The 13,039-nt window shown below is 37.8% G+C and overlaps 1 long non-coding RNA gene across 2 annotated transcripts in view; it reads left to right on the top strand.

The window, feature by feature from the left end:
* LOC134536699 (uncharacterized) overlaps window positions 1-13,039 on the top strand; it is a 45,347-nt gene that overhangs the window by 15,888 nt on the left and 16,420 nt on the right. The window contains exon 1 of one of the 2 annotated variants that reach the window (XR_010075845.1): window positions 3,830-12,731. The exons of the other annotated variant lie outside the window; for it this stretch is intronic. This is a non-coding gene — a long non-coding RNA (uncharacterized LOC134536699). Of the gene's footprint in view, window positions 1-3,829; window positions 12,732-13,039 lie in introns of those variants that run through there. 2 annotated transcript variants of the gene reach the window in all.

Genomic DNA, 13,039 nt, shown 5'->3' with positions numbered 1-13,039 from the left:
GCGGGAGTGGCGTCACCAGCAATAAATATTTAGTTACACAGCTAAAACAATACTTATACAACACTGTTTAAATATACTGATTTACATTAGTAATTAAAATAATACGTACTTGTAAGAACACCATTTCCTTGCGAATATAGTCCAGTGGTGCGGTGCACAACAATAACCTCAAACCCGCTATGTTGTCATCTGCCCCAAGCCGTGTGTGGCGACATGCGCAGGCGTGATCCATCCGGCACGACCCGCTGTCGCCCCCGGGCCCACATTTATGATATTTATATTTTTTTTAGCTGTTATTGATTTTATGAATTATTTCCATTTTAAAGAATCCTTTTAAATTTGGTAAAATCTTAGTTACTGTATTTTTGGTTTATTATTAAATTATTGTGATTATTTCCTTTTATTGTTATATTTTGGTTTGGTTTCGTTCTAGTTTTATTGCTATTCAATATATATTGATTGTGTTTAAATGACCGGCTACTGGGAGCGCGAGTTCGATTCACCGATGACGTCATCAGCGCTCGAGTGCCGGCGCTGCCGAGGTGAACTGTGGGCCGCGGGACTGTTGGTTTGGGAGTCGCCGCGACCGGACGTGTGGAGGGCCCACGTCGCGAGGCAAGCTTAACCGCTTTTTCGACTCTGCACCGGCCAGCCCTTGCCGGGGCCTACTGAGATGGACCCTTGCCTTGCCCGGAGGCATGTTCAGCGGCGATATATTTAAGATTTACGCTAAGGTAAAGAGGCGACACGTAGCATTGGATGTAGCGGTTATGGATGAAGAATATATTGTTCATAAGAAGCATAGCTTTGCAAATTGAACTTATCTACGAAGCACGTATTACAGTGGAAGCTTACTGATTAGACCCTCCCATTTGTTATAACGGGTCAAGCTACTTTGCTTGACTTTGATTAATGTTGAGTGCATCAAAACTTTTGTAGGAATTCACGTCATTACCTCAAGAGATTTATAATTTAAATTTGGTTTCCCTGCGTGTTTTGCCCTCGGAACTAAATATTTTCAGTGAAGGCCCCCGCGGTAGACTAAGTGACAGTTTTCACGGCACATTTGACTGAACTATATATATATGCTTTTTCTGAAGGTCACGGTTAACAGCTGTTCGACTCTAAGCAACAAGACGTGCAAGTATTGATGGACGTGCGCGAGTATAAATCCGGCTCCCAGTAGCACTTTTTTGGAACTTTCATAATTAATCCTTTTTTTTTATATAGTATTTTGTCATTACTATTTTTTATGGTATTAGTATTTTCTGATTTTTATGATAGCTTTATATTTTCATTATATAATGTCAAAGTAGGTTTAGGTAAATGCCATGTACGATTGTTTAATAATTTTGTTTATGAGTCCTACGAAAGATGTTGCCGATATTAAAATTTTGGATAGCCTTAATCTGCATTGTGTTTTTAATGAGCCAAAGTCTTGCTGTGTACGTTTGTCATTATTCTCCCTTTCATAGCTCGACCGCCCAGGTGCAACTTTTGGAGCGCAATACCTATTTCAGATTTTGCCTTTTTTTTGTCTTGATAGTTACCCAGGGTGAGTCGGGTACGGGACCCCCCTTCTTATTTGATCGGAAGGCGGGTTTCACCGCCTATCCCAGCAGCATGGCAGGGTGAAACCTGAGTAGTATGCCGCCACATGCCGGACGAGTTCTCTGTACCATCCGCAACATACCAGAGAGATGCCACGCATGCGTAAACAGGACACATCCGTAGTGGGACATCCGTAGTGGGACATCCGTAGTGGGACAATTTTCGTGCGTGCAGCCAGCGTTCATCAAATTATTAGACGTCACGTCAAAAAAATCTTATTTCAATGATATTTGGACAAACAACCAACAAACAGAAAATATTTTCGTACAACTGTAACATGCCGTTATATTAACTTCTTTTATTGTAAAACAATACTGTTGACTAAAGTTATCCAAAATAAAAAAACCTTGTAGGTAAACAAAAAATGGTGGCGGCAGCGCCAACACACAGATATTTAAATGTGAGTTAAAAACTGGGATTTCTCAGAAACTAGAAGAAATTTACAACCCTGTTTTTTTAGGGTAAATACAGGAACGTCTCTAGTGTTGTAAAATGGTATTTTCGTAATTTTATTTATACTTTACGGAAAAGCCACAACATAGAATACCCTTTCTGTGGTTAAGTCCCATTCAGATGTGAAGATTTGCTGGACTTCAGTTCTTTAATGTTATAACTTTTCTGGTTCAAAATGAGTGGCAGAAAACGGGTTGTTGTATGGCTTTCATTAGAACATGATTAGAACCCAAATCGCTAATGTAATAAAAAAACCTGGTTTAAAAAGAAAAAAAAAAAAACACATTCTTTGGTTTTTTTCTCTCTATAAATGTAGTTTTTTTTTCCCAACCTGGTCAAAGTCTGTATGTCTGTTAAAGACCACATTGTCAATGAGACTGAATACCAAAAAATGTCAGTTGGGGTATCTGGGCCATGATTTTACTTGTGCGTGTAGGTTATAACTTTGCACTTGCCTGAAAACCACCAATAAATAATATGTCGAAAATATTTGAATCGTTTATTGCAGAAACCACCTAAGCGACAAAAATTCCAAAAATGTTGTTTTGTTGGTACTGTTCACTTCGGAGGTAAATACATCGTTTAGTGCAGAAATAACCTATGTTCCATATCACCGATGCTATTTGGCAGCCTTGAAAAGAATCTGTTTATTTCAGAAAGAACCCAAGCGCCATCACATAGGTTCTTTCTGCGGTAGATTTTACTCGTGACGGTTGGCGGCCTTGACGACACGTGTCACGTGTTCCGTGGCTCGCTGTTTTGTTTGTAGTTTGTATCGAAGGTTACCGATATCCAAACACTGAGTGGATAATATTATTTTTTGTGAGTTTTCGGTGAAAAATAAGGTGTAATTTTGTGGTTTATCATACATTATTATAGTTCTTAAGCCATGTCTGATAGTTTGGATGATGAACCTAATCCCAAGCGTAGGCGTGGAGTTGTGCACGAAGAAAAATACCAACGGAACATTATTCGGAATGCTAGGCTCAAAGGATTGCAGTACGTCTCGTACAAAGGAAAAGAAGTTCCCAGCAAAGCCCATATGAATGATGTAAACTGTAAGTGCCATTTGAAATGTTATTTGAAACTTACGGATGAAATAATACGAGAACAATGGGAAAGATTTTACTCTTTGGAAAGTAAAAACACCCAAGACACGTACCTCCAAGCTTTAATAGAGGTTATGCCTGTGAAACGTAGACGCAAAAACCGCAGCCCTAATGAAAATAATGAGCACGTACAAGAAAACACTGACGTGCCTACTGGTGACTTGGCAAACCGAAAATCCCATTCATACAAGTATAACTTGAAAGTAAATGGTGTTCTTACTCAAGTTTGTAGAGGTGTTTTCTTGAAAGTGTTTCAAATTTCTGACAATAGAGTTAAAAGAATAAATAAATGTTCTGTCCTTCACAAAAGCCCATTAGATATGAGGGGAAAATCTAGAAGTGGAAACGCACTTCCAGGTAATGTCCGACTGTAGGTCTGTACGCACGCTGCTAATGTCCGACTGTAGGTCTGTACGCACGCTGCTAATGTCCGACTGTAGGTCTGTACGCATGCTGCTAATGTCCGACTGTATACTACTTATGTTGACCTGCAAGTTGAGTAACATCTGGCCTAAACGATCCAGATCGAAGACTTCTGGTGATGGAATAGACACATGGCCCAAGACAGCTGTTTGTATAGGTTCTGTTACTACTGCATCCGCTGATATCCTATCCAAAGCTACATTAAAAGGTTCCTGAATCTGTTCAATTACAGCAGCTGCAGCTGGTAACACTGAAGTTCTGGAGGTGTCACACCTTGTAGGTATCTGAGCGGGGACCAACGGCCGCTCCAAACATTCACATTCTCTGGTAAGCGATGTAACCGGACTGTCCACTTTAACTACCCTTTCCTGTGAACCCATGTCCTCGGACGAAGCTGTTAGCGTGTCACTACCTGAGTTAATAACCTCAACTTCGTTTGACTCATTGTAGGTAGTCTCAGTTCTATTACGGAGACTGTAAACTGACGCACTACCTCTAGACATGGTGTATGGAGTAGGTAGTAAGATGCCCAATATTTTCAATAACAAACTAAAAAAAATACTAAATAACTAAACAAAGCACTTGTCGTACATTCGTGCCCCACGTACTGGGCTCCATTTTCTCTAATATTAAAATTAGGATCTTCATTGTGAATAAAAATTTTCTCTGTGAGTGTGTGTGCATGTATAATATTCTGTGTTATAATTACAAAATAAAAAAAATAAAAAAAATACTTATAGGCTAATCCTCAATACTGAAACACAGATTCTACACAATAAATAAAGCTCGAACAATATGGTTAGCTTGAATCTGTGATAGTATAAGGAAAATTATAATTAAGTATGTAAAATTATGAACAAATAAACCATTTGTGTCAGCTCAAATGTTTGTTAAATGACTGGAAGTTAGGTTGGGCACATCATTTAAAAACACAAAAGTTATTGTCAATATTAAAATTGGGTTTCAACATTAATGCACACCACGATATAGTTTATATTATAATGTTTTAATTATAAATCCCGGCCAACTGTTGTCAATGGTAGAGAACGAAATTCATACCTTTGGACTTCTGAAATTCCGACGAGTACTCAGTATTAGTCGACAGACTCGATTGTATTTAGTTAATTTCTTCACTCATAAAATATAATCTTATACGATTATCATTTCAAAAGGAAAAACACGGCCTTCGTATTTCTTTTTAATTATTTCCTTTTCGAGGATATCAATTCTTTCATTCATTTTTAAAACTCCTTCCTAAGCATAGAGTAATGTACATACAATATCACAATTCCAATACCATAGCACATACTTCAATATATCAAACAAACATGGCACTGAAAACTAAATATATATCGATTCACAAAACCAATGCAAAAAGTTCATCTGTAACAATGTTTCGTTACATTATGGTTCTGTAATTAAAAAACATGATCTTGTCACCCTAATCTGATATGCTGCAACACACTCACATACGCGGTCTTTAAGGTGTAGTGTTCCAGTATAAGGTACCTCGGCTTGTTTTTTAATTATTTCCTTTAAATTTGCGCTAATGACAGGAACGAAATGTTTTTCTCCCAAGTGTAAGGTTTTGTAATTAAAAAAACTTAATCTTGTTAACCTGAATCTGTAATTCTGCAACACACTCACATACACTGTCTTTAAGGTGCAGTATTCTAGTATAAGGTACCTGGGCTTGTTTTCTTATTATTGCCCCTTAAACTTGGCCTAATGACAAACGCCATGTGTGTTTCTATTAAGTTTAAAGTTTTGTAATTAAAAACCTTGATCTTGTCACCCTAGAACCGATATGCTGCATAACACTCACATACATGGTCTTTAAGGTGTAGTAATCCAGAATAAAGTACCTCGGTTGTTTATTATTTATTGTTCCTTAAAGTTGGCCTTATGCCTAGGGAAGACTGTTTCTGCCGAGTTTAGGGTTCTGTAATTAAAAAACTGATCTTGTCACCCTGAATCTGATATGCTGCAACTCTCTCACATACGCTGTCTTTAAGGTGTAGTAATCCAGTATAAGGTACCTGAGTTTGTTTTGACGCCGTCCCCGCTACCTCTGAGTATTTAGACGTGATTTTGTTCAGTTCGTGATCTCAGGGAAGGTTCGGCCTTGTGGCTAGAGGTAGGGGTCAACGCAGTAGGGCCCCCCGAGCTGTTGAGGCCACTCGGGACGCCTGAATAATAACACAAAACTTCTTCAGATTGTTCGTGAATTTAATACAGCACAGCCCAATACATGGTGCTGCCCGTTCTGGCCGTAACGGTTTGCCCGACGCGACTAGTCACACGCGCAGCTCACTTTCTCAGTGGCGGCTCACGATTCTTATGCGCGTGAGGGGCAGACTCGTTTACGTGATGCGAAAGTTACAAAAGACACTCTGACATGGCACACGATATTTTGAAGCACAATACACTACACTAATACCTAGCTCTGGATTAAGTTTGGTGGCGCACTGCCGTACGACGGTGATACATAAGCCCTGACATGACGAATTACACTTAGGCGAACAACTATTCCACTAATACATTACACTTGATAAACTGGGCTAGCAGCACGTAGGCCCGTGTTTCCGGCGACTCTACGTGGTGTCTAGGTGTGACCCAGGGACTGAATCGTTATTAAGTCTGATAGCACGTGTCGCCTGCTGGCTGCCCCGTGCGGGCCAAAACTAAATAGCCTGTAGGCTAGGTTGGGCGTGAAGCGCCGACGTGAAACCACATAATCTCCCCACAGTACTTACGTATGACGTGGAACACTCATCTTGAGCACTGATTGAATTAAGTTAAGTACCTCATGGTAAATTTAGGCCGACCGCGGAACTGTACAAAAAGGTTGAAAAGAAATTACACTATGGAAAACTACATGTCGGTGAATGCAAAGTTTGAAGGTTCCGCGTTGCGCGCAGGCTGCCGGCCTGGTTGAGCTCTCGAAGGACACTAGCGGTGTCCCGCGCGCGACCCCCCTCCCCCGCCAGCCCTCCCGCGGAAACGTGTGAATTTCGCGGGAAACTGAACCGGCCAGGTTCGGGACCAATCGCACATTGAAACATGATTTTGCAAAGACTTAATTATTAATTAATAAAAAATAATGTTTAATAAAATCCTGTGGAAAAACATAATTATAACAATTTGTTGTAGTGCGGCGGAAGGATATGCCACACCCGGCCGGATCCTTGCGCCGGTGTAGCACTCGTTGTATGGCGTTCGCCTCGTCGCACGAACTGCACTTTGCTGCGCGCACGGGCGCGTTCGGTGCACACGCTTTTGCGAGACGTTGATGAGGCATAGCGGTCTATGCGACAGAGGAGCATTGGCGGTCGGCGTCAGTTTATTAATTATTGTCCTTTAATCTTGGCTCTATGTCTAGAGGAGAAGACTGTTTCTGCCAAGTTTAGGGTTCTGTATTAAAAAAACTTGATCTTATCACCCTGAATCTGATATGCCGCAACATACTCACATACACGGTCTATAAGCTGTAGTAATCCAGAATAAGGTACCTCAGTTTGTTTTTTAATTATTGTCCCTTAAACTTGTCCTTATGTCTAGAGGAGAATTTTGTTTCTGCCAAATTTAGGGTTCTTTTATTAAAAAAATTGATATTTTCACCCTGAATCTGATATGCTGCATAGTACTCACATACGCTGTCTTTAAGGTGTAGTAATCTAGAATGAGGTACATCGGCTTGATTATATTATATTGTCCCTTAAACTTGGCCTAATTTCTAGAGGAGAAGACTGTTTCTGCCAACTTTAAGGATCTGTAAATAAAAAACTTTATCTTGTCACCCTGAATCTGATATGCTGAAACACACTCACATACACGGTTTTTAAGGTGTAGTTACCAGTTTAAGGTACCTCGGATTGTTTTTTAAATATTCTCTCTTATAATATGTTATGTCTAGATGAGAATACTGTTTCTGCGAAGTTTAGTGTTCTGTAATTAAAAAACTTGATCTTGTCACCCTAAATATGATATGCTGCAACACACTCACATACGCAGTCTTTAAGGTGTAGTAATCCAGTATAAGGTACATAGGCATGTATTTTAAATATTGTCCCTTAAACTTGGCCTTATGTCTGGAGGAGAAGACTGTTTCTGCTAATTTAGGGTTCTGTAATTAAAAAACTTGAACTAGTCACCCTGAATCTGATATGCTGAAACACACTCACATAGGCGGCCTTTAAGGTTTAGTAATCCAGAATAAGGTACCTCGGCTTCTTTTTTAATTAATGTCCTTTAAATTTGGGCTAATAACAGGAACGGTGTGTTTTTCTCCCAAGTTTAGGGTTTTGTAATTAAAAAACTTGATCTGGTTACCCTGAATATGATATGCTGCAAGACACACACATACACGTTCTTTAAGGTGTAGTAATACAGAATAAGGTACCTCTGCTTGTTTTTTAATTATTGTCCTTTAAACTTGGCCTTATGTCTAGAGGAGAAGACTATTTCTGCCAAGTTTAGGGTTATGTAATTAAAAAACTTGATCTTGTCATCCTTAATCTGATATGCTGCAACACACTCACATACGCATTCTTTAAGGTGTAGTAATCCAGTATAAGGTGCATCGGCTTGTTTATCAAATATTGTTCCTTAAACTTGGCTTTATGTCTAGAGAAGAAGAATGTTTCTGCCAACTTAGGGTTCTGTAATTAAAATACTTGATATTGTCACCCTGCGTCTGATATGATGCAACTCACTCACATACGTGGGTTTTAAGGTGTCGTAATCCAGTATAAGGTTCCCCGTTCTTGTTTTTTAATATTGTCCCTTAAACTTGGCCTAATGTTTAGAGGAAAAGTCTGTTTCTGCCAACTTAAAATTTCTGTAATTAAAAAACTTAATCTTTTCACCCTGAATCTGATATGCTGCAACAAACTCTATTGGCGGTCTTAAAGGTGTAGTAATCTAGTATAAGGTACCTCGGCATGTTTTTTAATTATTGTCCCTTAAACTTGGCCTTATGTCTAGAGGAGAAGACTCTTTCTGGCAAGTTTAGGTTTCTGTAATTAATAACTTGATCATGTTACCCTGAATCTGAATTGATGCAATACTCTCGCATACACGGTATTTAAGGTATTGTTATCAAGATAAGGTACCTCGGCTTGTTTTTTAATTATTGTCCTGTAAATTTGGGCTAATGACAAGAACAGTGTGTGGTTCTGCCAAGTTTAGGGTTTTGTAATTAAAAAACGTAATCTTGTCACCCTGAATATGATATGCTGCAACACACTTAAATAACGGTTTTTATGGTTTAGTAATCCAGAATAAGGTACCTTAGTTAGTTTTTTTAACATTGTTCTTTAAACTTGGCCTTATGTCTAGAGGAGAAGACTGTTTTAACCAAGTTTAGGGTTCTATATTTAAAAAACTTGATCCATTCACCCTGAATCTGATATGCCGCAACACACTCACAATCACAGTCTTTAAGGTGTAGTAATCCAGAATAAGGTACCTCAGTTTGTTTTTTAATTATTGTCCCTTAAACTTGGCCTTATGTCTAGAGGAGAAGTTTGTTTGATGCTGAGTTTAGGGATCTGTAATTAAAAAAATTGATCTTTCACCCTGAATCTGATATGTTAAACTCACTCACATACGCTGTCTTTAAGGTGTAGTAATCCAGTATAAGGTACCTCGGCTTGATTTTTAATTATTGTCTCTTAAACTTGGCTTTATGTCTAGAGGAGAAGACTGTTTCTGCAAACTTAGGGTTCTGTAATTAAAAAACATGATCTTGTCACCCTAATCTGATATGCTGCAACACACTCACATACGCGGTCTTTAAGGTGTAGTAATCCATTATAAGGTACCTTGGCTTGTTTTTTAATTATTGTCCTTTAAATTTGGGCTAATGCCAGGAAATATGTGTTTTTCTCCCAAGTTTAAGGTTTTGTAATTAAAAAACTTGATCTTGTCACCCTAAATGTGATATGCTGCTAAACACTCACATACGCGGTCTTTAAGGTGTAGTAATCCAGTATAAGGTACCTCTGCTTGTTTTTTAATTATTTCCTTTAAATTTGCGCTAATGACAGGAACGAAATGTTTTTCTCCCAAGTGTAAGGTTTTGTAATTAAAAAAACTTAAACTTGTTAACCTGAATCTGTAATTCTGCAACACACTCACATACACTCCCTTTAAGGTGCAGTATTCTAGTATAAGGTACCTGTTCTTGTTTTCTTATTATTGCCCCTTAAACTTGGCCTAATGACAAATGCGATGTGTGTTTCTATCAAGTTTAAAGTTTTGTAATTAAAAACCTTGATCTTGTCACCCTGAAGCCGATATGCTGCATAACACTCACATACATGGTGTTTAAGGTGTAGTTATTCTAGAATAAAGTACCTCGGCTTGTTTATTATTTATTGTTCCTTAAACTTGGCCTTATGTCTAGGGAAGACTGTTTCTGCCAAGTTTAGAGTTCTGTAATTAAAAAACTTGATCTTGTCACCCTGAATCTGATATGCTGCAACTCTCTCACATACGCTGTCTTTAAGGTGTAGTAATCCAGTATAAGGTACCTGAGTTTGTTTTTTAATTATTGTCCCTTAAACTTGTCCTTATGTCTAGAGGAGAAGTTTGTTTCTGCCAAATTTAGGGTTCTTTTATTAAAAAAATTGATATTTTCACCCTGAATCTGATATGCTGCATAGCACTCACATACGCTGTCTTTAAGGTGTAGTAATCTAGAATGAGGTACATCGGCTTGTTTTTTAAATATTGTCCCTTAAACTTGGCCTTATGTCTAGAGGAGTAGACTGTTCCTGCCAACTTAGGGTTCTGTAATTAAAAAACTTGATCTTGTCACCCTGAATCTGATATGCTGCAACCCACTCACATACGCGGTCTTTAAGGTTTAGTAATCCAGAATAGGGTACTTGGGCTTGTTTTTTAATTATTGTCTCTTAAACTTGGACTTATGTCTAGAGGAGAAGACTATTTCTGCCAAGTTTAGGGTTCTGTAATTAAAAAACTTGATCTTGTCACCCTGAATCTGATATTCAGAAAAACACTCCCATTAGCGGTTATTAAGGTGTAGTAATCCAGTATAAGGTACATCGGCTTGTTTATTAAATATAGTCCTTTAAATTTGCCCTTATGTCTAGAGGAGAAAACTGTTTCTGCCAACTTAGGGTTCTGTAATTAAATAACTTGATTTTGTCACCCTGAATCTGCTATGCTGCAACACTCACATATGCGGTCTGTAAGGTGTAGTATTCCAGTATAAGGTACCTCGGCTTGTTTTTTAATTATTGTCTCTTAAAATTTGTTATGTCTAGAGGAGAAGACTGTTTCTGCCAATTTTATTGTTTTGTAATTAAAAAGATTGATATTGTCACCTTGAATCTGATATGCTGCAACATACTCACATACGCCGTCTTTAAAGTGTAGTAATCCAGTATAAGGTATCTTGCTTGTTTTTCAATTAATGTTCCTTAAACTTGGCCGAATGACAAGAACGAATTGTGTTTCTTTCAAGTTTAGGGTTTTGTAATTAAAAAAATTTGATCTTGTCACCCTGAATCTGATATTCAGAAAAACACTTCCATTAGCAGTTATTAAGGTGTAGTAATCCAGTATAAGGTACATCGGCTTGTTTATTAAATATAGTCCTTTAAACTTGCCCTTATGTCTAGAGGAGAAAACTGTTTCTGCCAACTTAGGGTTCTGTAATTAAATAACTTGATTTTGTCACCCTGAATCTGCTATGCTGCAACACTCACATACGCGGTCTGTAAGGTGTAGTATTCCAGTATAAGGTACCTCGCCTTGTTTTTTAATTATTGTCTCTTAAAATTTGTTATGTCTAGAGGAGAAGACTGTTTCTGCCAATTTTATTGTTTTGTAATTAAAAAGATTGATCTTGTCACCCTGAATCTGATATGCTGTAACACACTCACATTCGCGGTCTTTAAGTTGTAGTTATCCAGTATAAGGTACCTCGGCTTGTTTTTTAATTATTGTCCCTTATACTTGGATTTATGTCTAGAGGAGAGGACTGTTTCTGCCAAGTTTAGGGTTCTGTAATTAAAAAACTTGATCTAGTCACCCTGAATCTGATATGCTGCAACACACTTACATACGCGCTCTTTAAGGTGTAGTAATCCAGAATAAGGTATCTTGGCTTGTTTTTTAATTATTGTCCCATAAACTTGGCCTAATGACAAGAACGATGTGTGTTTCTTCAAAGTTTAGGGTTTTGTAATTAAAAAATTTGATCTCCTTACCCTGAATCTAATATACTGCAACACACTCACATACGCTGTCTTTAAGGTGTAGTAATCCAGAATTAGGTACCTCGGCTTGTTTTTTATTTTTTATCCCTTAAACATGGCCTTATGTCTAGAGGAGAAGACTATTATTGCCAAGTTTAGGGTTCTGTAATTAAAAAACTTGATCTTATCACCCTGAATCTGATATGCCGTAACACACTCACATACACGGTCTTTAAGGTGTAGTAATCCAGAAAAGGTACCTCGACTTGTTTTTTAATTATTGTCTCTTAAACTTGGCCTTATGTCTAGAGGAGAAGACTATTTCTGCCAAGTTTAGGGTTCTGTAATTAAAAAACTTGATCTTGTCACCCCTTATCTTCTTTTGCATCAAGCGGAATGTTGCACCATTTATTATTTTATTTTATAATTAATTATTTTAATATTGTATTGTTGCCTAGTGTTGAAAGACTTTGAAATCTGATAACTTAGTATACATTTTATGTTTTGAATTGATTTTTTTTACCCCCCCCTCCCCCCTGTTTTTTATATACCTATAAACCTCTTTCAAGGGTTCTTTACGTATTTATTTTTTTTAATATTACATTTTTAATTTATTTTTATATATGTCGTTTTTGCATCAAGTCATTGTTTTGCTTTGATAGGTTTTTACCGTACGGTACTATAATTATGGTACACATTTAAAAACGAATCTGAAATTAGAGGTGTGTTGTTACAGCAATTTTCGGTATCAGTACCAACATTATAGTGATACAGTAATGTACTAGTTACAATATCTGATTCTTTTGTATCAGATATAGCAGTAGCGGTCCCAGGAATCAACGAGGTATCAGCATTCTCGTTACAGGTTACACATCCTCCGTGCCGTCATCACCAGCGTAAAAAGGTATCGGTGTCTCTGATACATTATTTATCAAGCCTGGTAATTCTCTACCTCTGTTACTCTCATGCCCGCCTGATACAGCCAGTATCAATCAGTTCAACATTCACTGCAGTTTGTCCTGGCCGTGTATTACCATGTACATTGTTGCGGGCTGTCATGCTTTGTAGTTAGTATCTGTATAGTGAAATAAGGAATGGATAAGTGCAAGAAAAAGACTTCATTTGTGTGGAATTTTTTCATGGAAAATAATGAGTTTGCTAAGTGTAATTTGTGTAAACAAAAACTGAGTTATAACGCAATAGGTACTATTT

The sequence above is a fragment of the Bacillus rossius genome, chromosome 11 (genome assembly GCF_032445375.1).
Source record: "Bacillus rossius redtenbacheri isolate Brsri chromosome 11, Brsri_v3, whole genome shotgun sequence".
Lineage (NCBI taxonomy): Eukaryota > Metazoa > Arthropoda > Insecta > Phasmatodea > Bacillidae > Bacillus > Bacillus rossius.
This window is presented reverse-complemented; position numbering and strand designations above follow the sequence as displayed.